Source organism: Anas platyrhynchos, chromosome 1, assembly GCF_047663525.1.
Source record: "Anas platyrhynchos isolate ZD024472 breed Pekin duck chromosome 1, IASCAAS_PekinDuck_T2T, whole genome shotgun sequence".
Taxonomy (NCBI): domain Eukaryota; kingdom Metazoa; phylum Chordata; class Aves; order Anseriformes; family Anatidae; genus Anas; species Anas platyrhynchos.
Window position 1 is genome coordinate 92,599,270 of NC_092587.1, and position 26,629 is coordinate 92,625,898.

The 26,629-nt window shown below is 37.2% G+C and overlaps 1 protein-coding gene across 11 annotated transcripts in view; it reads right to left on the minus strand.

Moving 5' to 3' along the window:
- GUCA1C (guanylate cyclase activator 1C) overlaps positions 1–26,629 on the minus strand; it is a 127,847-nt gene that overhangs the window by 48,667 nt on the left and 52,551 nt on the right. For 3 of the 11 annotated variants that reach the window (XM_072024362.1, XM_072024358.1, XM_072024373.1), the window contains 3 exons: positions 25,185–25,331; positions 20,459–20,540; positions 20,270–20,364 (listed from right to left, as the gene is read on the minus strand). The gene's annotated coding sequence lies outside the window, so the exon portion shown is untranslated. Of the gene's footprint in view, positions 1–3,657; positions 3,810–6,501; positions 6,641–8,655; positions 8,845–20,269; positions 20,365–20,458; positions 20,541–25,184; positions 25,332–26,629 lie in introns of those variants that run through there. The other 8 variants (XM_072024360.1, XM_072024365.1, XM_072024376.1 and 5 more) reach the window with 8 other exon arrangements.

Here is a 26,629-nt window from a genome sequence, read left to right on the forward strand (position 1 = left end):
GGGCTTCCTTTCACCAAGTTTTAAGAGAAGCACATGAGAAAAGCAACAAAATCAACAATTTACACAGTTTCAACACATAACTGCAATGCTCAGAAATTAATACTGCACTCAGCCGCAGTCCAAGGTACCACATAAAGTTAAATGATTAAACTACTGCAGGACATGTATTTGTCCAGATACTGCCTCATTCTGATACAACATTAGTTTGGTACCCATAATACTATTATGGATGTACCTTTTCTGTTTATCTTACCTCTGTGTGGCACCTATTTACAGATATTTAAACTCATTCATCCAACAAAGCCAAAACAGTTGCCTGAATGCTACATTGCATGTGACCATCCTGACAAAACTAGTGTTAGGCATCCAACAACCCCAGCCTTAGGAGTCTTATTTCAGCAAATTTATGAGAGCAGATGTGGCTCCATGCCTTGCAAGACTATATGTTGTGTTTGGCACACTGGAGTTAAGCAGCTACAGACTTCTTATTTTCCTACAGCTGCGTAAAGTACTAATTATATCAGTCTAACTACATGCTAAAAATGTATGACTGAAACTATGCTAGCATGATTCAGGGATCTGAAATCTTGGATAAGTCCTTGCCTTTAATATACTGGGCAAACTGTTTGCAGCACTGCCTTGAAAAATAATAAAAAAGAACAACTTTGTTTCATGGCAGTTTAAGTAACAGATGTTTAATCACTGGTTTTAAAGTCTTCTTTCTGAAAACTGAAATTGTGTTTTTCAACAGGAATGTCAGGTTTATTGTATCAACCATATATTTATGAACATAGTACCAGAAGAGAAATGAAGAGAATAAGAGAAATATAAACAAGAATGCCATAAAGAATGCCAAAAAGATTGCATGTAATATTAATTATTAGCAGTTTTTCACAATCAAGTAGAATAATGATTTAAATATTTTAAAGAATAGTTTCAATAGGTATGGAATATAAAATTTCTTAAATTAGACTCAATCAATCTCACGCTCAAATCCAGGAAAACGTTGCTAGTAAGCAGAAGAGTTTCTATTGCTTTCATTAAAAGGAGAGGCTGCTGATTATCTGCTGCACTAAAACATGGATCTTGATCAAGTTATGAACAGTTATACATGTATGACATAACAGACTCTGGCATGAGGAGGTGGGAATTTATGTCTCAGAAAGATACTCCTGGTCATGCAATCCTCAGATAATATAATACTCTATTTTCATATATTAAATGTTATAATGAAGATACTCACAATTTACCATTGTACTTGGCAAGAGAAATAAGCCTCTGGTCTGAAACGTTTTTAGAACTGGAACGTTTTTTGTAATCAGGTTATTATATAAGGTCAATTAAATAGATTTAGTAGTTATGCAGCCACCAAAAATAAAGCATAAATACAAGACATCATTCTCCAGGGAAGATCTCATCACCGAAACCTGAGGGGATCATTAGCCCCAATTTCAATTTCACTCTTACACAGCAGTCAACACTGTGCAATGCATTATGTTTTGTATCATTAGCTGCAGCTATGCCAAAGAGCACGGTTACTCTTCTCATCTATCCGGCTTAGAAGCAGCAAGCTGCTTCCTGTTTCATCCACAGCATCATCCCCATCAAACTAATACATGTGTCTGCATCACAGTATTTTTGTTGCTCTCAAATAAGTGTACAGACTTGGCCAAGAACATCAGCTGAATTATTTGTAAGTGGTATCCCTAAAGAACTTTTAAACATGATTTCCTTTAGTAGAAGCACACATGCTTATTATTTGAAAAAATATATTAGCAATTATTTGCTTAAAAGAGCTTATACAGCAGCATCATTTTGTTCTCTATAGAGTGCAAGCAGAACAAAAGACTCTTCAGCATAAAAAAAGACTCTTCTCTTTCAGGTAAAAAAAGCTGTAATAGGCAGGTGGCATTCAGATTAGTTAGTTGCTGTTCCACACGAAATACTATCAGAATAAGGTTTTGGTCCTGCTATGTAAATAGTTTTGTCAAAAAGCTCACTCAAAAGCAATGAAATCTCATGAATGCAGATTAAAGCTCAGAATAGCAAATTTTCTCACTGTGATCAGTAAAGCCTACTTTTAACTTTCCTCATGCCAAAGTCTTTAGTCTTATCTTACTCCCGAATCTAAAAAGCACATGAATCTAAAGTCTCTAAAACGTCACTTACAATTAATTTTTTTAGGCGTTAAACTACTTAGCTTTTCATAACAACATGGATATAGCTAAGAAGGGTTAGATGCTGTTGGTTCATCAAATGCATTCTGGATCCTGTTTTGTCTTTGCTTTTATTTTTATCAGAAATAACTCCACTTATGTTAATGGGTTCAAGAGGGCAGAGCTGAGCTATAAATACTTCCTTGCTAGTTGTTTCCCACTTCAATCCAACATAGTTCCAGACACCAGCTCATCATTATTATGAAACAGATTACGAAACTACCTTTATCTTGACCCACAAGTATTTCTCACATTTGCCCTTCTGAATCTCTTCCCCATTTCATGGAGGGTGAAGGTAGGGACGTTGATGGCTGGGGTGAACCCACCACAGTGACTGATTTGGGTTGATTACCTTCCACTCACATGCACTGTCACTCATCAGTACAGATAGCCTGGAAAGATGTTTTATGAAAAGTCCACATAGAGTACTATAAATTGGTAATAAAAGCAAGATGTCTACTACTTATGATCAAATCAGACTAGCCATGTAAACTCAATCCTGAGTCTAGATGCTCAGTATAGAAGTCATGGAAAGTTAAAAACGATTAGCACACAAAAAGAGACAGACAAGCTTCTAGGCTAATGGAGGCACCAAAACAAAACAAAACAAAACAAACAAAAAACAACAACAACAACAAAAGCACATAAGGAAAGAAAACAGAGAGATCCTGAAGTCCAGATTGATGTTAGCGTCCTGGGCATTTGGGACAGATTAGGACAGCAGGAGGAACAGCATCAAGGGCTCTCTCTCTCTCTATATATATATATTTATATTTATTTATATAAAGCGCCTATCACATATTGATAAACACTCTTTGGAACCACTCTGACGGCAGGGGTAAGAACAGGAGTTGGCCTGTTAGTACCTCAGCACTTCTGTTTCCAACCAATTTAGAAAAAAAAAAAAGCCACAAGGCCACAGTAAGTTCTCAAGTCTGTTTACATGAGCCTTAGCTATTGCATTTCCCTGAAGTGTGTTGACATAGCTAATGACAACAAGGCCCAACAGATGACTGAAGAGATGTGAAAAGGAAGCCACATCATGCTTTCCAAGGAAAAAAATGGAAAGACAGATTTAACTTACACCAGTTCTTAGCATCACGTTCCTACAAATAGAGAGCAGTACTGGAGCTATTATTGTCACCATTCAGGCATGATAGGAAGTGTGAAAAATAATGAACTATCTGAACACATAAAATGAGCATCGTATAAAGCATAGTTATCAGACATTTCAACTATCCCTGAAACAGGAATAATGTGTGTTCTATGAACCATCCATCAAATCTATCCTACATTATTTCATCTGACAGATTAAATAGCTGATCTTCAGTTTATGTAAAATTGCGAGATATCCAGCGACTTGAGATGAACCAGTCTAGTTTTCACAAAAAATAAAAAAATAAAAATAGAGATTGAGTACAGTAGTGATGAAAATTACTACCTTTTATTCTGTCAAAATGCCAGAGTTTGCATGTCTTGAAACATAAAAATGAGAGAAAGACTGTGCACAGGCAGACAGTTAAGCAAAGAAGGTAGGGTTAAGACGAACAAAAGCAGCTTGCAAATTGCCATCTTTAGGGCAACAGTAGCTGCTAAAGGAACACAAGACAATTAAATCTTAGGTTCATTTTCTAGCACAGAACAACTTAATTAAAAAGCAATTAAAGGTACATGAGGTAGGAGTGATCAGCTGACCTAATTTTTCGTTAGCAATCAGAGACTAGATTGTCAGCTGTGATCAGCTAGTCCCTGTTTGGGCAAGTAATAAGTCTAAGACATATGCATTTTTTAAACGCATGCCTTAAATTGAGACAGTGATGTAAAGGCTAAAAGAAACGGAGAGAACTAGAAGAGATAAGCGTCATAGTGAGTGATATATCTGGAAAGAATTTTGCAGTAATTTTGAAAAGTTAATGTTTTAAAAAGAATATCACAGTTACCCAAGGGAAAAAAAAAATCATTATCCTTTGGGGGGAGTGTATAGCCATTCATCATTTATAGGACAACCAGGACAGTATCTAAGCAATAGTTAAAGACTGATTAGGATCAAAGATTACAGAGGAGGGAAAACTTGTATCACAGTGAATCCTTAGTCAGTAAAGTAAATATTTCACTGTAACACAAGAACGTGACCTCAAAATGTAACTGGCTTAACAACATGAAGCACTGGGCATGGACTCACCTTTTGCTGAACAACAGAAATACAGACCCTCTGTTACAAGGAACAGACAGTGGTCAGGCAATTTTATTTGTAACATGACTTGACAAGATCCACAAACTCAGGCCAAATAATACTAATTTATATTCCAATTCTATCACACATTCTGCCTCCTAAAAATGACATTATTTCCATACAGCCAGGTATTCATTTGCAGGAGAAACATGGAACACAAAGTGAGCAAATGCAACACAGCTATGGGTCATCTTAATCATAAAGACTACTAATGAAACAGCTTCCTGTGATATGAGCCCAAAATGGATGAGTTCTGAGGTCTGATAATAAATGACACATACTTCAGGGGATTGCTCGCTGTTAGGCCTCCTATCCTTTATGAGAAACATTTGTGAGCTATAAGAACTCAAAACTTTACTGACAATTAGCTTAATGGAAGGAAATTATTTTACTTTCAGTAAGTTCAGAAATTTTCTGCTTTAAATTGACTGCTAATTCTTAATGCAAGCCTGTAATCCATCCACGCTCCAATTATAAAAACTGCACCTTAAGTTAGAAGCCCTTCTCTTTCTCCGCCAAAGGTGTCATAAATTGGTAGAGATTTCTCTTCTTTGTTACAAAGAGCATTAAGATTTTGTTGTTGTTATACACTTTGTATTTTAAAAGGCCCTTTCTGCACTGCAGTGAAGCACTGCAACAAATTTGTATTAAATAATTGGCTAATCTTCTAAGCTTTTTCTGATTTATCTTCTGCTTATACTTTGTTGATTCTGGGGTGTTCAATTAATGATATTTTCAGGAAATTACTTTTCCTATATTTCTTTATAATTTTGCAAATTAACCTCTGGCTATCAAATTTCCATTTCTGAAAGCTAAACCTCCTATAATACTATATAAGGGGGTTTCTGTTATTATTATTATATTTTATTTTGTTCCAAAGAGGGAGGGAGAGAGAGAAGGGAAGATAAACCTGCTATTTAGAGAGTTCAGTATTACTGTAAGTGACTTGTAAGGAAGTATTAATTGATATCATGTAGCAGGTTATAGGTTGACTTTCACTGCATCACCAAATGATGTTTTCAAGAAAACGCCAGCAGTTTGAGACAGTTGATCCACAAGTAATTAAGGCAAATGATACCTTAAGCTGGAGATTTAGAGTGCTCAGTCACCCTGTTAAGAGTATTACTGGCTTTAAGGCATTTAAAGTCCATCCATGCTAAAGACCATTCATCCATACCACTTTGCCTACTATTGCAAGGTCTTTTATCATAATAAACTTGGTAAATTCATATTTTTACACTACGGCTCTCAATCCTCAACGGTAGTACAATATTACAAGCCACCAGCTTTAAATGTGGCATTTAAACAACAGAAGGTTCAGGATCACATTTGATTTTGTTGTAATTTGTTCCCATATAACAGTTTTGGTACTTTAAAGAAATTCCTTGCACAGGTAATTTCTAGATCACTATCTTTCACTTCATTTGTAACAACACACATGGTTCACAGAGCAGGTATTTTTCTCTAGGCTGTAAAGGGGTATCTGAAAAGTAGGAAACAGATAGGTTGGAGACATTTCTAGCTCAACAACATGTAAGTTGAATCCCTTTGTAGTCTGCAATCATTCCCTGGGATGTCTCCTTCTGTGCTGCAATGCAGACTAAGTTTTTTTTTTCCCAAAAGTTATTGAGTTTGTTATGGGATGTTTTGGGTATGACCGTATGTCATACAGTGAATGGTATGCATGAGGAGCTTGGAAGAGATGCTGTGTGAACCTTTCTGGACTGTGTACTGCACATGGCTGTGTAAGACCATGGAGACAGCTGTCTGTTCAGCAACACAAAGATTCATCTGCCTACAAAGATACCATTAAACTGTCCTACAAATCACTGCTTTCACAGGATAAGTTACAAGTACTGAAGATACACTGTTAGCTCACAATTTCAGGGAACATACACGTTCAAATATCCTGTTTTTTAATTCTGATTTTCAGGTGGAATTCTCAAGAAAGTAGCCTCTGTTTTTAGGGCACCATTTTCATGAGCAACATCCTGCTTGCAGCTTTGCTTGCAGCTTTTGTAGAAAACCATGGGTGTAATGGGCTGCTTTTACCTTTCTCTGATTGTCTGTCGTGGAAAAAACAGGTTTTCAGTTTTCAGCTTATTGTCTGACAGCCCTTTATTTTGATGATAGTACTTAGCTCAATGACAGGTTAATCTTCCGAAGACTGAGATTTGACACACCTTTTTTTCTGGAAATCAGAAAACAAATAAAATACTAATCAGTTCATATGAAGCCATATAATTCCTCACTATTGCTTGCTACAAATATGACTGATAATTATTTTATCAGGTTAAACTGATATTTCTTTTAACCTCCATCAGGATTCAACAACAGGGAAGAGCAAATAAACCAGCATGCAAACAACAGATATGCTCAGATACAAAAAACTTGTAGTGAAAGAAGGAAAAGAGGATGAATTTTTTTCCTGACCTTTTTGATTGATCAATGCACATCCTGAAGCATGAAGACTGACAGCACCAATAAGTTTTTGTCCCAGCCAGTTTAACTGCAAGTATTACTCATGCCGTGTCTTATAATTTAGATTCATATTAACATGCAGCTTTATTTACTGCTTTCTGACATTCTATTTCCTCCAGCACGACATAGAAACATTGGCCAGCTTGAATTATACCAGCTATAATGTGACAATGCTATTTTCCCAATTGTATATACATTAACATTCTGATCCTTTTCTTTTGGAAATGAAATCTGAAGTGCTAGAGGCCTGGTCTCTATCCAAAGCAAAGCCATTTATCTAGTTCAATGTATTATTTTTTTTTCTTTAATCTTTAAAGATATATATGGGGGTGGAATTTTCAGCCATCTGAAATAAAAGAGGTTCCAGGTTTTTGACACTTGAGGGAATGTGAGAACAATCTAATTTGAGAAAAGTTACCCTTTTTTTTTTTTTTTGGTATAGAATAAAAACCTGTAGCAAAGTCCTGTGAGCTCTCTGAAAATGGCTTGGGAGCTATTCTAATGAAAAAAAACATAGATATAAACAAACTGTCAGAAGAGCAATGTAATTAGTCCTCTTGCCAAAGGAATGACCTGCAATATGACTGTGTAAAATGCTACTGCCAAATCCAAGAAGCATTAATCCTGAGTTGATCTGATCACTGTAATAAAATTACCAACATAGAAGATGAGCTTCATTATCATTCATGAGCTACAAGATGACTTGAAATGCTTGTGGATCAGCATATGAATGTCCTTTCCAAATAGCTTGCTAACTACAATGTATATACTAAACACATGCTCCTGTACCTAGTATTTCATACAACCCACATCAAAGGCAGTAAACCAGACCACTGTCTTGCCTGGAACTGCTACATTAGTTTCAAAGTGAAGATGCTGAAACCTGTAGTTAATGCCCATGATCACAAGGAAACTTCACTGACATACGAGATAGAGGAAAATGTATCCAGCATATCTACTATACTAAAAAAATAAAAAATGAAACAAGGGTCAGGGTAAAGGTCTTAGGAGCATGACTTTTTAACAGGCACACCAAGCTCCACATGCTGGAGAGAAGAATATCAGAGGTTCCCCAAACAACCACCACCATAAAGTAAACAGTAAGAGCTAAACATACATTTGTGTTTTAATATCCAGTAAATGGGAATCAAGAAAATAGAGAGCTACATGTAAATAGACATGTAACAACAGTGGAAAGAGCACATGCTTATTGCTGGCAGACTCAGAGATTGTTCCAGGGAAGCTAGTAGCCATTGTAATGCTGAGCAAGGCTGTTGTTTATTCATTAAAATCTAACCAAACCAGCTTAACATTAATTGCATTATTCCTTCCTGTACAATCAAATATCACTTAGAGTATACGCAAGTTTCTGTATCTGTCTTGCACCTTAGGCTACTTTTATTCTCACTGTTGAGCCTTTCCTGTGTAGCACATAACAGAACAGACATTTTAACATGTCCCTTTCCTGTGTGCCTCTGGCTGTCAAATGACAAGGGGAAAGCTTGTGTTTCAGCACACACACAAATACAGATCTCCTGGGGAAACATCTTTCATTTTTACTTATTTTAAAACTATCTTAGAATCTGAAATAAAGTTTCCTGTGCAGTTATTTATCAATCAGAAAGGAAAATACAAAATCATTTACTATATACACTCCAACAGCATTTTAAAGATGGGTTTTGTAGGGCAAGGACCCTTTTAAAAAATATCAATAGCAATATCTACCTCGATAAACTTAGTCCAGTAAGTTTCTAAAGCAAGATCTAGTACTAGCTGTCCCCTCACATCAGCCTTCACTATATAACAAACCTCTTCCTGAGGCAGTCTTGCTGTGAGCTCTTGATATTTAGCATGCAGAGCTGTAGTGAAGGAACTGGTCACTGCCATGCCTGCACAGCAGCCAGTTAGTTACTCAAGAACCCACAGGTGAAAACAACTCAGCAGTCACAAATGACAGTGCAGGAGACAGCTGAGCCTGCTGTGTGAACATCTTGTGGTATTTTATTTCAGATTAGGTCCAGTGAATCTCCTTTGATAGTTTTTGCACTGTTATTACTGTTTCTGATAGCACATTTTAAATTGCTTGGGTATGAAATAAACACTCCACAAACACAGAGCTAACTAAAGGAGGGAAATGACAGATTGTTATATTGTACCTCAGAAGCACAGGGATGCTCCACAGGGTCTGAAAAGGCAAGAGAGCTTGTTTCTCACTGAAGTGATCTAGTTTTCTTCTGGGATGGAGATATCTGTCTTGGAAAACCTATTTTTGAAGCTTGCTTCCTGCATGTGGCCTTTTTTCTCCCCTACAGATGTCTAGGCACAGAAATGGTAGAACTGACCCCTTATGGATCCAAAGCAGTTCTGGTACACTCATTTGTGTCCATTCACGTTTTCCTTAGGAAAAGGAAGCTTCCAGCTGAACTTTAGTTAGTCCCATTTAACAGTCGTCTGTGTTTGATTTTACAGTGTAATTCATTAATAAGTGTAAAGTTTGACCTTTTATAGTTCCCCAGTACTTGTAAATTGTTTTCCAGGCAGGCAGACCATATTCTATATGGTGAAACATAGCTTTTTTTTTCTGGGGCAAACTTCTATTTTGCATGATGTAAAAACAAAAAATTGACTGTGTATAGACTATTTTTGTTCTTATCCTAGCTCTGTTTTGTAGGTGGTTTGTCAGAAAGCACAAAAGCAAACAATGAAATACTCACATTTGTTCATGGGGCTCTCCTGCCTGCTGAATGAAGAGCCATCTGTGGTCCTAACAAACAAGGCTTTTGTGAAAAAGATGCATGAAATTTAGGCACTTAATTATATATGTCTGTCATGAAATGGTAAAGGCTCCCTAAATTACCATTCAAAAGATTAGCAGCTGACATTTTAAGTTAATGCTCAGATTTAGTATGCCCCCTGATGTAGTGGCACAAAGAAACAGTTAAAGAAATAAGCTGCAAAGCCCCTTTCAGAGTGACTTCTGACTACCCTTACAAGCCTGTGGAGAAAAAAGGTCACCTCAGCCACAGACACTTACTCTTTCTAAGATTATGAATCCTGGGCATGTTCACATAACCTCATACCAGGCCCCCCACCTCTGTGCAGATCAACCCTATAGGCTACATAAGCATAACTTTTACAATTTGTTGACAATTCAAGAGAGCATTAATGGGCATTACTGAACACTTGCATTTTCTGAACCCTGCATTTTCTGGTTTTAATAAAATCAGGAAATGAGAATTTGAAATGACACTTCGTTTTTTACTTTTCAAAGGTCTTGAGCTTTGGCGTTAACCAGACTCTCCAGAAGACTGCATGATAAGCAGAATGCTAATTTATGTTTCTTCCACATTTTTTTTTTACTTTCAAAAAAAATGGGAATAGTAATCCAGACTTTTAATATGAGCGGTTTGCATAATAAATTATAATGAAAAAGGCTATTTCAAGATCCAGATTACAGCTCACCTTGTATTTCTTTAAAAGCTACTCTATATACCTTTTCAATTCACATAAAACTTTTTATGCACGCTGATTATTTGCATAATATTCTTTGCATAAGGAATACGGGCTTTGTTATTAAAGCACTCATTTAGCATAGAATTGTGTTGGGACCTTCTTGATTGAATAAACAGATGTAACAATTTCATAAATATGAGGCTGAATCACTACAGCTAAGTTGATGACCTCCTTCAGCACAAGGATCCACCTTGCTGTGTATTCTGTTCCCAGAAGTGTTGTAAGAAAATGCTGAGGGGAGAACAGGAATAGGGCAAGCCATATGTAATAATTCTGCAACAGCTTTCAGCTACTTTCAGTTGAATTTTTACATGAAATTTTCATAAGCTGTATAAATAGCTGAAGTATGTTTATGCATGAAAACAAATGCAAATTTTCTAAAATATGAAAGCACTTATATTTCCTGTCCTGCAAAAAGTTAGTTTCACTTAAAAAATGTGTAATAATTACTATTCTCTCTCCCTCTCTCTCTCTTAAGAACAAAATGTTTGCTTTGCATTTTGGAAAGTACACATTATGAATCCTTTTTCTGAATTGTTATCCCTAAATTTAGGAATTCATATATTATTCTTTGCTAGGTGACTTAAGCGCAAAAATTATCCAAAAAAGTCCTTGACTCCACTTCATCTGAAAATCCTGAAAAGATTCTGTAGTTTGAGATATTTTTTTTTTTTAAAAGAAGACTCTAGCAATAGCAATGATGCTTCAGTTGAAAAGACGCATTATAAATAGCATAAAGAGATAGCATAAAGCTACCACAATAATGTGTGCATTTTTCTAAATTCCATAAGATCCATGCACCACTGAAGTATTATTGCATACTCATTTGCACAGTGGAAAGAAAATTTATTTTACCTATAAGTGTCCTTTGAAGGTATTACTATCTAGATAAAGGCAAATTCATAGGATGTAGTTATATTTAGCTTTTCAAAAGCATTTGGCAAGGGATTTCAATCAAAGCAACAGAAGCTACAATAGAATTTGGGATAAAAAAGCTGTCTGAAGAACAAAAGGAAAAGCCTTATAGCTTGAAGCTTTTCAGTATGGACAGAAATGTCGCCTGCGTTCTTTCTGCCCTGTGAAGGGGCAGTTTTGGAGCTAGGAGATCTCCCACAGATGAAAAGTCAATAGTTGAGATGAGGTACTTTATAAGAAACAAACAGCCAGTCATGCAGTAACACAAGAGTATTAAATTAAATTTCAAAGTAAAATTTCAGCATTCCTATGATAACTGGTGCATGGTAGCTAATGAAATCTGTGTTTGTCCGATTTATGAACAGTAAGTAAATTCATATATTCTGTACATTCTGAACTCTTAGCTTTAATAAATCCTTGTCTCATATTCATTTTGGGACAAGTAACAGACTAGTATAAGTGGAGCAGGATTAAGAACTGCAAATATTGGACTGTTGCTAAATATAATATGGGTTATGTTTTCAGGCAATTACCAAGATAACATATAAAGAAGATAAACAAGCATAAATGATGCTGGAGTGGACAAAGAGCAGAAAAGGAGAATTAGATGAGGACTTAAGTAATCCAATCAGTTAACTTGCTAAGAAGCAACATTTCTAGAAGAAATACTTAAAAAAAAAAAAAAAAATCATGCTAAGAAGGGAAGAAATGTACATTTGGCACACCACACAAGAAGTGCTGAATCATGAAGAACTTAACTCATAACTTAATTTAGTGGTAATTTCTAGCCAATTTATCAGCTATTTAGGGAGACACAATTTGTTCTAGAAAAAGGGGGAAATATGAAAAGAAAATTTGATATTTCATGTTAAGGAACTTGTTCGTGAATCTCTAGAGAAGAAACAAAGAGGTTAGAAATACTAGTTGAGAAGAAGAGAAAAAGAGAAGATTATTGCCAAGCTTGCAAAGAACATCACAAGAGATGTGGTGATTTACTTTTCCGTAGTTAAAGTGATTTCAGTCTTACTCTTAAAAACAGATTTCAAAAAATCTACACGACTACTGAACATCCTTGTGTGATCATACTTCTGGTAGGTAGCAGGTAGCTTTAGCAAGATTTGAGATTTGTTCAAGCATTTGATTATTATATAAACTGTGGTGAGAAATCCTTAATAAAACAGATATTGCCCTGAGTGAAACGGTGAAACCCCAAAGAAAACTAGCTTCGCCAAAATGTAGAGACTTAAATGGAAAATCCAATGAAGCAATAGTTAAACAGATACCACTACAGAGATATAAAGCACATCATCTGTGAAGCTGAGGACGGACAAAAAGGGAGAGCCTGTGAAGCAAGAATCAGGACCAGCCTAAGATGCAGTTAACAGCAATACAGAAAGGAGACTCCATGATTTAGAAAAAGAAATTGATCTTCTGAAGTGACATTTAATAGAGGGGATAGAGCAGGGAAAGAAAATGATTGTGAGAACAGTGTCCCAACCATGCAGAACTCCTGCCAGTGATGAGGGAGCAGCAGCAGGATGGCATGCCACTTAATTCTCACTTCATCGCAGAGTTGTAATGAAAGCAAACGTTTTAGAAATCCTGTGCAAAATCTGTTGTCTCACATGTGCCCTACGAGATAAACAAATGAGCCTGAGCAACCGAATATGGCTGTTGAAAAGAATCCATTATACATTCTGATAATTATCTTATACACAGTCCCGGTGTCCCGCTTGTGGTGGCAGCCCAGGCCAGCTGCAGGGGATGGGGCAGAAGGGTACGTGGGCTGCCATGCTGAGCAGTTTACACAGTGAGTGAACCACACGTCTGCAAACAAGTTCACATTTTAGGCAACTTATGATGTATAAATATCAGCTTTGTGAGAATTTCAGAGAACAGTTTCAGATACAGTTGCGAAGATCTAAAGACAGATAAAACATGAAAATATTTCCTATCCTTTTGTGAGAAACACTCCGTAGCCAATAACTTAGGCTCAGGCGAGGATCTCAGTGAAGTAGTAATTTATTCGCGATTGCAATGGCGGGCGCGTCACAAGCAGAAGAGAGCACATCTACTAGTTCCAAAACAGAGTTTATATACTTTTTGATGACAGGACCTTCCCCTGTTTCCCCACTGAGTGGGTAATCCAGGTTCACAATCTATCTGATGCTTCACAAACAATGCATGTCCTTCAGTTGCTGGCCTGTTAAATTTCTATTTCCTTTTGCCATTTTTACTGTTTGAAGTGGTAATGTTTCTTCACTTATCTGACTTGACTTAACACCGTGATTTTCACCTAATTGTCCTAAGGAGTCTGGTTGTCTGCATTTTACAAGGTCACCTGCTTAAGCTTTCTTATTACAGTAAGCATATCTCAGTACCACATTCCTTCCTTCTATACAATGGAACTCTGCAAAAACAACATTTCTATTCCTACACTTTTATCACTACAGATCGAAGGATAAAAATTACAACTTGCGAGGCACTGCCTCTTCATCTCTGATCACTAACAGCTCTATCAAGCCCCTTCTTGGAAAACAGTAGAATAATTTGGTGAAGAGCATGATGTGACAGAAAGATGGAATGAGATGACCTAAAAATGAACAAGCTAAGTAATTTTTGGAACTCTACCACTACTGCAGATCTACTTGATAAGGAAAATTTCAATTGTTAAGATGGCAATTATACATAAAAAATATTTATGGAAGGCCTTATGATTTTTTTTCGCTCAAAGCAAGACAGAATTGGAAATCGGAATGAAAAGAATATTATATGTCATGAAGTGATAACTTGACCAAACAGTAATTTTCTGTTCCTAAAATATGGCAGAAACAAGCAGATGTCCTTGTTCACACTATTGAAGCTTGCTTCTGATAAAAGCACTTTGTCATCCAAAGAAGTACTATACCATGCAGTTTTGTGATGCAAATTCTTGCTAACAGCAGATGTTTATTTAGCCCCTGCCCTTTGATCTAATGCAACAATTCTTGATGCAGGATTTCTCCTTGGAAACTAAACGTTGGGGTTAGGCTCAGGAACCTGAAAGTTTTACTTAGCTTCGTACTTCCTTTGATCATAATTTTTGTGGGCGAAGGTATGTAACTTGTAAGTGCATTCAGCAAACAACTTGCCTGTAAACTGTTGATATATCCCATTCCTAACCATCTACAGTTCCAAAATGTATTACAACTTCAAAGCAAAAAAAAAAAAAAAAAAAAAGGTATCTATATTCCATGTATAGGAGCAGGAAGGTCTACATCCTTCAAAGTGATCACTGTTTTATTCATAGTAAACTCAGTGTTTAGCAAAACTATATATATATATTTTTTTTCAAGTGTTATTACCTTTTGTGTTGCATTTGGATACAGCAGCTGATTCCAGAATCCTAATGCGTACCTGAAAAAACCTGGTTCGAGACAAACTCATAAACTCTCATACTTTAAACATAATGGTGATTGTTTTAGTGCTTTTGCAATTGAACAGAATATTTTATTTCAAAAACAGACCAATTCAGAGATTTTTGTTGTTTTCTTTTTATGATTACCTATAAAACTGTTTCAAACAAAGGATCTTTAATGAGGCAAGACAAATCCCTTAGCTGCCACGGAACAAGTACCCAATTCCTTTAACAATGATGCTTTTTTATCTATTCTTCCCAGGAGAAAAGGAGGGAAGGGAGCCCAGAAAACAAACAAAAACCCCAGTGTTTAGTTCTCAAATCCAGACTGAGCTCAACAGAACTTTGTACAAAGACAAACCAGAGATGACTTAAAAGGAAGCTGGATAATCTTCAAGTAACAGTTCACCTGGGATTGCAGCTTTCCCAGTTGCTTCTGATGTCTCTTGATTGACTGTCTAAGGTGATTCTTGTTTGTCATTTGAAAAATGTGGTCATTTCTTCAAAGTGCCCAGAGGAATAGAGGATAAGCACACTGGTCTCTCACACAGTGTCTTACAGTATAAGACTAATCAATACAAGAGGAAGAAGCAAGCAAGAGAGGAGTATTATGTGCTATCATTATCTTGCATTCCCCAGCAAGAAGTTATCTTTAATGATTTAAAATACAGCACTGTTCTTGTATGGGGCTGTTCTCTTGAGCCTGTAAGAAAGGCTTTGTCTTATACAATAGATCCTTCACTGAATGTAATCCATATTTTTCCTGTTAACATCAAATGATGAAATAGGCATTACTAATTTTAGCTGTTAGCTCCAGGAAACATGCACTGCTCAGAGAAAGGTACTGAACGTACACTAGCATTGCTTACTAGATCTGCAAAAAAGGCTAGTTAATTGCATTGAAGGCAGGTGAAAACCACTTTCTCCATAGACTGCTAAAATCATACAGTCACAACAAAGCACTGATGTGAAGAGTCTGTCTGAGCATCACAGGGACACCAGCTTTTCCCCATCACTTTTTTTGTTTTTTTTTTGGTTGCAGGGATTGGTGATTATTTTTTGTTTGTTAGTTTATTTATTTATTTATTTTAGTAATCAGAAGCTAGGTGCCATTTCGAAATTTCTTTTACAAGTTATTTTTCAGAGTAGAAACATACTTGGCATACAAGTCCGCAACACAGTTGTGCACCCAAGCGTCCATCCATAGACATCTCCACTACTTTCTATGTAAAACCAGTGTTTTATTGAGAACCCATTTCTGCCAGGTTCTCAGTCACATATCCACTTGCTCTCCCCAGAGTGAGGCTCTGGGAAGTGAAACTGAACATACTAGAACAAGTGTGGTGACTCAAAAGCTATGGTCAGTATTAAGCTGGGTCCAACAGGAACACATCAATGTTACATGTTTGCCAAAGGTGAACAAAAAACATGCGTTACCATTAGACTGAGAAAGTGAATTTATCATCCTAGGGAACTAGCTGTCAGGTGTAGTTTGCAAAAAGATACTAAATTTTTTATTCTCTATAACTACATTTACACATATATAATAATATAGTTAAAGAGTAACAGGGAAAATCACAAACAAAAAGTCAGTCAACTTTTGCAGATCACAGATCTAGGGGAGAACTCAGAGGGCACAAACCAAAGTGATTACTACATTGCAGAAACTGTGTGACTGGATGTCCAACTATGTGCCATATTTCTTCATTTCTTCTGCATTCTGTGCCTAACTGCATTTTTCCTTGAAGTGTGTATTGATTTAACACAGTAAGAGAAATTCAAGCAAACGGCTGCCTTTGATAACAAAAGCAAGCCTTCAATGTAGCCCTCTACAAAGGAGCCTGCTTTTCGTCATATTCCCCAAAGTATCACCAGATACATGGATACCAGTCAAAACAGATGAAGTGCCATAGAATCGTAGAATGGTTTGGGTTAGAAGGAACCTTAAAGCTCCCCCAGTTCCAACCCCACTGCCATGGGCAGGGACACCTCCCACCAGACCAGGTTGCCCAAAGCCCCATCCAGCCTGGCCTTGAACACCTCCAGGAATGAGGCATCCACGGCTTCTCTGGGTAGTCTGTGCCAGTGCCTCACCACACAATGAATGAAGAATTTCTTCCTGATATATAATCTAAATCTCTCCTCTTTTAGCTTAAAGCCATTACTCCTCATCCTATCACTACACTCCCTGACAAAGAGTGCCTCTCCAGCTTTCCTGCAGGCCCCCTTTAGGTATAAGAAAGCTGCTATGATGTCTCCCTGGAGCCTTCTCTTCTCCAGGCTGAACAACCCCCATTTCCTCAATGATATGAAATGTAAGAGTTTATTGTCCATCCTCAGCAGGAATGACTGAATCCTGCTGTCAGCCTTCTCATTAAAAAGTCAGCAACTAGGACCACAAATCCTACTAGGAGAGAAAATATGGCACCATAGAAATGACATAAGAAAAAACAGATGAAGTAGTTCCAAAATGCTTCAAAGATGTTCTTAACTTGAAACACATCACTGAGGAAGACAACATAAATCATTCCATAGCTGGTACAGAGTAGCCCTGCAGCCCAGTAAATACTGAATTGCCATTGCTAGTAACAGGCCATAGACTTTCTGCTGAGTTTGCAGGGCCCCAGGATGGCAGCTTGTCAAGCTTACTTTGTCTCAGTTTCTCTTGACCTGCTTGCCAATTCCTGACTTAGCTATAATAGCATTTTTTCTAATGACTAGGTGGTTTGGCCTAATTTGCTTTATTTTTCTTATCTTTGTATGACATATTCATAGTTTAATACATTTATTCTCTGAAGAAGATAAGGTTTAGTAGGAGAGGCCTTGAAAATGGGGACACAAGATGTGATCTAGAGTTGTGCATGCGTGAGACAGTAAGAGATGTGGCACCGACTGACACTGGAGGCCCCAGCACTATAGACAACTCACCAATGGTCAGCCAAAGAAATGCAGACTCAGAGCCAGGCAAAACTACACTTAGAGGTACAAAGAGAACAAAGAATAAGCATCCAACTTGCATAAATTCTACTGTATATAGGAAATTCAGTTCTATCATGAACTAATCAATAAAGAACAAGCAAGGTATAAAACATGTTAACAAACACATAAGTATTACTTCAAGATGTTCCTAAGCTAAGGAAAGAGAAATCAACAATATTATGTTCCTCCTATCTAAGAATTCAAGCTGCATGATCCATTCTCCCATTCAAAACCTTCAATACTGGGACACCATGGGCACTGGAATGGTAAGAAAACAAGCAGAGACCATGAAGCATGAGTGTCGCAACTCTTTGTTGTTATAAAAGCTTTTTCTCTGTAAGTAGTAGTTTTTTTTTTTTTTTTTTTTTTTTTTTTTTTTTTTTTTTTTTTTGTTAATCCTCCCTGTAATAATTTAGTCTGGGGTAATAAATACTATTTGGTTAAACTGCTAGGATTTCAATTGCATGCAAAATAAATTCTTGGCTTTACATATAATTTGTTTCATTTTTACCCATAACAAGAGATTGAGGGTAACAATGTGTAGATAGTACTCTGTTCACAAAGGCCATTTCACACTGGGATTTTAAATAATTAATACATGCTATTGAAAACAATCATCATCATTCCTTTCCTCCCCAACCAAATTGAAGAAAAAAATGCTCAAACACATATTTCTCTTCCGGTACAATTCATTGTTCAGTCTCTTTAAGTTCACTGATCATCTAGTAGTAGCTTGAAAACTGTATTTTAGGAAAATTTATTTAAGATTTCATGCATTTTGAAAGCTGAGAAGCTGAATGCATGTTTATTTGAGGTTGAGTATTATGAGTTTCTGATAAATCTAAAGCAAATTTTGGTGAGCCCTCTTCATTCAGTGTTTATCCATAGATTTTCTGTGTCATGGTTGGGACTTCCCAGAACTTATCTGGCTTGAGCAGTAAGTGTTGTTGTTCATGCAAGTGACATATTTAATTCTGCTATAACAGTTTTGCAATATTCAGTATGTGAAGATATCTACCCAATGAGCAAAGAAAATGATTTGATATTTCTGACTTTGCATTGAAGCAGATGAGCATATCTGAGATAGATACATTTAAAATTTTGTACACCATCTGCACTTTTTTTTTCTTTTTTAACTCTAAAAGCAATGTAAATGTCATGTTCTTTGCCATTACTGTTATTACCAGTAGTATCCTTCATGAAAACAGACAACTTAGTCAAGAAAATACTGTATTTCAGAGACATTGAGGGGAAAAAAAATATATTACAAGAACTTTCCTATAAAGACAACTCTTATTAACCTTTTGACTCTGAGCATTTGTCTCTGCAGTTCTTCAGAATGACTTGTGCTGTGCTTTCTTAACTGCATTATGATAAACTGAGATATGGGATTAGTTTCCTATGTGCAAGTCAGAAGCTAAAGCTGGCCATCTGTAAAATAAATGCTACTATAGGATGTCCAGAATCTATGAGAAAAAATATTGAAAACTGAACCTGTATTAAACCGGCAAGACTTTACTTCAGAGTGTACTGCTGATATGAAGAGTGCAACAGAACAAAAAATAAAACACCTGTGTAAGCACCACCTTTAGGCTCAGTCTTTATCAGCTAGAAAGCATGGAGATCCAGCTTTGTGTGCCCCTGTATGCAAGGAAGGAAGAATAAGCCAACTTTAAATGGTGACACATTACTGTATATTATTTGTAAAAGAGAGTAGGAAAAAAATTCAAAATAATTCACAGATTCAGCTAGAAAATTTTGCTGCCGTTTTTTTTTTTTTTTTTTTTTTTTTTTTTTTTTTTTAAGTAATAAGGCCTATATACTCCAATGCACCAAACTGAAGCAATTTCTCTTGTGTCTCTTTGGAAGTGACTCAACAAACACTGACCAAAATGAAATCAGCAAATCAGCACTTAAAAGTATTAACGCATTCTCTAGGCAAAGATGTAAAATGAAGCAAGAGAGAATTAAGGAATAATATGTAGTATATTTGGGAAGAAGCAAATGAAAGCACAGCAGTATATTCTTAAGGAGCTGGAAGGAACTGAAACAAGTTGCTTTATTTTTATGACTTCTTTGGGTATTACCTTGCTAGATCCTAACTTAGTTTCACTTTATATAGTTCCAATTATACTGGCTTACCATGGTGAGCAGCAGTGGGGACTTCTGCTGCTTTGCCTCATTTGTAGTGAGTTACCTCTGAGGGGTTCCCAGATCATTTGTCACCCACAAACTAAACATGTTGTAGAATGAAGCCACCCCCTTTGGGCTTAAAAAAAAAACCCACAACAATCGAAGTTACCCTGTGCCAGAACAAAATGTTTGACTAGTTCGCAGCGGTTACGTTTGAAGGCTGTACATGAGAGGAGGAAATTTTCCGTATCTATCAAATGAACAGCGAGGTAACCACACCAGCCTGAACAGTATTATATTGCCCTGAAAATGAGCTTGCTGCAAGTGGCTGCAGAAGCATCAGGTCTGCCCCTTTTCAATTAAATACCCACCTGATATAAGGGGGACAGTGAATTTAATTACCACATTTTTGCAAAGTCCTCTGAAAAATCTTGAATGCTTAGGAAGCACATCTTCATCATTAAGCTCCTCTTGGCAAGTTGTGAACTCCTGCATACCTACAATTTGGAGAAATGCTTTATGTGCCTAGTATACAAATGGAAACTCAGATGTGCAGTTAGTGAAGCACTATAGAAATGAATTGCCATTTACCTATCAATAGCTTTTCGACATCTCAGCTGTTCAATAGAAGCAGCTGTCCTTAAATACTTTTCAAAATGAAAGCCATTTCCACCTGACAAAAAACAAAATACAGCTGTAGCAAACAACAGAAACAAACAACCCAGACCTTACCAGCTATTTGTAAAATATTCTTTTTTAAAAGACTCCAGTATTGTGGAAGCATTTAAACCATACTGTAACTAAACTACTTTTCTCCTGAAAGCTCTAACCTAGAAGATATTAGAGAAAAACCTGTTATGGAGTTGATATAGGAAATCTTTTGTTCCTCATACATTGCTAACAGGAACATATGACACATATGGTAGATATGATGAATAAGGCTAATTATGAAAAGCCCCAAATGGTCTTTCCTCTCCTTTCTGTTCCAAGTCAAGTATCAAAGTTCTTGGCACTGTGCACTGGTGAATTTTTATAGCCATCTTATGATAGTTGATGCTGGCTTATGTCATATGGGGAACATGGAGTGGCATTTCTACTTGAGCAAACAAAATCAAAGGGGGCACATATATCTGAAAGGGAGAGAGGAAAAATGAAAATACGACATTCATGTAGAAGAAATTCAAGAACTATGGGACCTCAAAACTAAGAGGCAGTAGGTAGACAAAAATACTAAAAGAGGTACTTTTTCTGTGCAAGGATAACAGGCTAGAATACTCCCACATGCTGTCCTGGATGCTGAAGTTGTGCAAGAGTTCAAAGACAGCTGGACAAATTCATGAAAGAAAGTTGCCTGTAAGGCCACTAAATTCAAACATGCTGCCTTTGCAAGAGCAACCCAAGCCATAAGTCCCGTGTCACATCTAATGGCCATAATGTCAAAGAATACAGAGATAAAAAACCTCCAGAAAATATTTCTCATCCTCTTGTCATGCCCCACACAATTTGTTTCAGTAGAATGGTAAGACAATTTGCTTTGATGAAACAGGTGCATCACAGAGCACAGGAAGGATTAATAAAAGTATATGGCACAACACAAGTGTAACTTGTTTTCTTACTCTAGGTCTGAAGCTTACTGGAAGCTGCTGTAAGCGTTGTCTTGCTCCTTGGTGAGTGGGCTTGAGGACTAAATGCCCAGTTATCTGGATATCTTAGCATTGCCACCCTCACTCCTTGTGACTGCAGAAGAACTAGATAAATAGCCTGATCCAGTCTACCTTCTCTTAAAACATCCTCATGTGCAACCTCATATCTGACTGGCTTAGCCATGTGCCTCAATGTATCTTTATAGTCAGGGACTTTTGCTTAGTTTTATGCTTTGCCAGAGTCAAATTGCCTTTTCTTGCTCCATGTAAGTTGTCAATTACCACTTGGTTTCTAAATGACCAAGTGCCAAACTAACAAGCAATAGTACCACACCTGTAGGCCCTGAGGGACTAAAAGAAAGATCAGCACCTTGTTCTCCTCTAGTCTACGTTACTGTTGCTGCTATCACAATCTGTCCTTGGCCCAGTTGTCTGGTCTTTTAAACAAAGTTCAGAGATGTGAAGAAGTCATCAGAGGAGGGTTCTCATGTGAAGTATGTGAACAAGGGCTTCACAGCAGTCTCCAAAGCCAAAGTTCAAAGTCCTAAAGTTCACCAACCTAGAGCAAGTGGTTCATTCATGGTTAGTTGCTTGTAAATTAAACACCAGAGCAAAAAGAAATACCCATGGAAAGAGAAAAAGAAGGAAAATTGCATAAAATACTGTCAGAAATCAAACCTATAGCTCCCTTTATACAGAAGATAAACCATCTGCTTCAGTTCATGCTTGGATGACTCCCCATTTTCAAAAATGAATGAAGAAGCGAGCAGATTCCCCACTTCAGTTTTATGAGTAGCTATTCATACACCAGAGCACTACAAGTATTTTATTCCTTTTACCCTTCCTCCCCAGTTAGCACAGAGGCCAATGCAATTTTATTTTTTTTTATTTATTTAGAGGAAAAAAAATTAAAAAAACCCCTCCCAGAGTCAAACTAACAGATGAGTCTGGCAACAAGGAGAAAGGTAGTTACTCAGAGATAGACTGGGGCTGTGTTTAGCAGGTGGAATCAGAAATATGGAGACTTAAGCCTATCAATATATTTCCAGAGATCTGTGTAATAATAGAAATTGAGAGCTTTTATAGCTACACAAATCTGTCAAACACCACTTCAATGATATTTCAGGAGGGAATTGGGCAAAGAGCTTTTTACAGAGAGTTAGGGGAGTTCTGTCACACCTCATCTATTTGATACTGCTTTTAAGTATTGCAACACCACCTCCATGTGGAAGGCAGCAAAGGGAGTGCTATCAAGCAAGCCCAAGCTAAATTACAAAAGACAGCATCTCTTCTGAGGCAGCTAAAAACCCCTCCCCAAAAGCACACTTTTGATGGTTAGTGTAGGATGAGTAAACTGGGATAGAAGCAGTACTGGGTAATGCCAGAGGCTCTAACTATGAAAAAAGTCTCTGAAATGAAATACAATTCCATTTTCAAAGTGACAATTTCATGTTTATATTGAAAAAAAAAAATTACTTTCAAAACAGAACCTAATTATTCCAGCCACTGGCACAGAACTGAGGACTTAAGGACCCTAAACAAAACAGGCTAGCATGTTTTATTTATAAGAAACTCATACTAAAATCGTTTATTACTTTCACCAATGAGTTATTAGGAAGCTCAGTTTTTATTCACACTGCATATATTTTGCAATACACACTGGAATTAAGGAACTCTACAAAAAGCAGATTACAGTTTTTAAAACATTGCTTTAACTTGGACACACTGAGTGTCTCACCTAATTTTTATGTATATACATTCATATTGTATTTAAAATTAACATCTGTTTGTATTGGCCTTTCCTTTTCCTTTCCTTGCTAGTGGAACAGAAATGGCTCAAGTTCTCCACAACTAAAACAATGTGGAGAGGGTGGGGGGCTCTTTTCTCTCATCCTGGTCTTCACCTTTCTGTTCTCTTGAGTGAGAGTGTGAGTGGACTGCCCTTAAAGATGAATTGGCTTCAACAGCAGTCTGCTGTCAGCTGCCCCTTTAGGTTTGCACTTGCTTATCCCAGCCTTTCTGCTTCTGAAATTAAACACTGCTTAAGTCAAAAATAAACAGGCCGACAAGCAAATGACTTTGCTTAGATCCCAATTTAGCTTTTGAATTTCTAATATCCATCTACACAAAATAGGCTTCTCAAGTGGTGTCAGGGCATTTACTTATCTTGGTTCCCATGTATATTCCTGGACAAAGGGACAGCTGCAGAGCAAGTGCATCAGTTATTTGGTTACTGTTTATACCCAGCATGCAAAAAGTTTCCAGAAACTGCCACTGGTACAGTTCATGACCTGTGCCCTCTCTCTGTGCTCCCCTTCTACTTTAGCAACTATATCTGATGGATTGGCAATGACATCTAGACAGAAAACAAACAAAAAGAGAACCAAACAAACCCTACTTGGCTATGCCAAGCAGTAAAGGCTTTCATATGGTGGTTTTCTTTGCTTAAAGAGAAGAGCAGTAGAGGTTTTTAAACAAATAACTGAGTTGGTTTTTGTTTCTAGGTGTTCTTCCAGAGAACACGGAGCTATTCTGCACCAGGGAAACACAGAGTACTGCAGAATACCATTTTCCTTAGGAAATATTCCCAAGGATGTCCTAACTCAGCACTGAAGGAAATCTGTCCCAAAAATACAATCCAGATTCTGCATTTCCTTCCCACTTGCCAAAAGTGTAAGCTAAATAGATAAAAGCACTCCCCAGAAGAGGGATGAAACAAACCATTTTAACAGAAAATTACAGTGAAACAACTGAAGGCTGCACCCAGAAAACAGGAAAATGTTAGTTGGTATGGACCAGAAGAATATTCCTCTAAGAAACACAGTTTATTGACTATCAGAAACCTTGTGTGCTGTACACTTGCCATCCTACGTGACTCAGCAACATGCTCCTGAATGCCTGCTTTGCTGAGGGTTTGGTTTGATTTCATAGAAACAGAAATTAATTTCCTTTAACATTTCCAGCAAAGGGACCCAGCATTTTAAGCATTGCTTTCAGATATGCACTACATCTATCCTACAGCACCTTTTTTTTTTTTTTTTTTTCCCTTGTCTTCTAAATATGGGAATGATTCTTTTCATACTTTGTAACTCGTCTTTGCTTCTCTTCAGGCTCCTGACACACTCTTTTTGCATTTTCCTGAGCATTCAGTGGCACAGCTTGAGCTGGCAAATTCATCAGGGGAAGGAAAAGGAATATCAACTTAACTTTGCATCAGGTAAAACAGAGTGAGTTACATCCTCCTGTAAAAGATAAAATGGGCTCAGTCTCATGCTGTTGCAAAGCTGTCCCTTACTTTGAGAGCTGCCTTCATGCTTCTACTTAATATTTGCACGCTGGAAACTGAATCTGAATAAGTTGAAAAGGCTGGTAAGCCTTCACTCCCACTGTTCAGTAGAACAGTGGGGCTGAAGGCAACAGCAGGATATCCAGCTGCTGGCCTCTTGAAAGATTTTACTGCTTCACTTTCCACGGAGACAAAATAAAAGGAAAACAAGTCCTGCAAGATGAGAAAAACAAAGAAACAAATCCACTGGCTTTAACAAGTAAAAATAAAATAAACAGTGGAACACAGTTAAAAATGGCAGACTCCTTCCAAACACGAGAAAACATGTGCACTGTCACAATAATAATTTAAGAAGTAATTTAAGTTTGGTGGTTAGCAATTTACCTACCTGCATCTGCTGCTGGTTCTCCTTTTCGGTGTTTTTATTACTCCAACAAAGTTGCATGTGTTTCCAGAGGGAAGGAGCCTTGCTGTTATCACCCCCTGGAGAAACTACAGAGAATTCATCTATATGTGCATGAAGGGAGAGAGAAGACTGTGGAAAGAAATAAACAGGAGAAAACATTTATTTGTTGTCTCCCAAAATACAACTGTTTTAAACATAAGGAAATATTACAATACACAAAAACTTAGGGAAGTATAATCAGCCACATTGCTTAAAACCTGATCTTGGAGGACTAATAGAATTTGACACCAAAGCTGCTAAGCAGTTCCTAACAGTAAATGCATGTAATTAACAGCAAACTGTTCAGTTGATCTTTTCTTATTATTTAATGCTACCAGAATAAATTTCAAAAAGCTTTCATTCAGTTTGTTCTTAACATGGCTTGGAACAACCACATGAAAAACAAGCTGGGTAGTTTTCCAAAAGCATGCCATTGTTGATTTTCCACCGGAATACCCTGGGTCCTATAAACCAGGTGTTACTATAGCATATTGGAAATGAAAGGCAACATTTCACAATTTGTTTAAGCGAGATTATGCATGCTGCAGTGCTTCATCGAGTTCATGCAAGAGAGGTTCTTCCCAGTGCTTTAATTGGCACTTAGCTTCTTTTACAGCTTGTTCGCCTAGACAGCCTGCACAAAGTAGTCACTTAAAGTGTAGCTTAGAGCATTATAAAACACAGCTTTACAGGAAATAGGAACATTCATTTGATAATTGCCATGACAACTCGGCCATGTTAGATTTTAAAATCATTAGTTTTGAAGCTCCGATATGCTGAGTGTTTTTCTACCTCTGGGCATTCACAGCAATGAGGAGCACTTGCTAAAACACCTGGAGGTACCTCGCAGCACAAGCTGCATGGGAATGAGCATGGCTGAAGCCTCCACGGACATCACAGGGGTTGGGGAGGCAGAAGCATCAGCACCTGGGGGGATCAGCCTCAGAGCTTCAGTCACATGCAGGTCACCACCAAAAATTATGCAGAGGTTTACTGTGCTGAGAAGTATATTCACCTGGTTGGGTTACAAGAGAGCTAGCTCACCATACGACCCCTTTTAATGAGAAAATACAGTTCACTTGCAGACCTAGAGGCACAGGAAGAAAAACGCAACCTACAACAATCAGAAAATCCTCGTTCAACAAAACCCAAATATTCCATAGGGGCATGCTGACTGCTGAATATTTTTTGATTAAACTAAGAGAGGAAGTTCAGGGGGATGGGATGGTAGCCTTGAAGATGTACAGATGAAAAGATGGGTGCCTCCCAGAGACGGACTTCATAGCTTCCAGATGGCCAGAGAATTACTAAAATCTAATTTTGTTAGCCACATAATGAATGCTTTATAATTTGCTCTTCTTGTAAACTTGGAAATTTAGGTATATAAC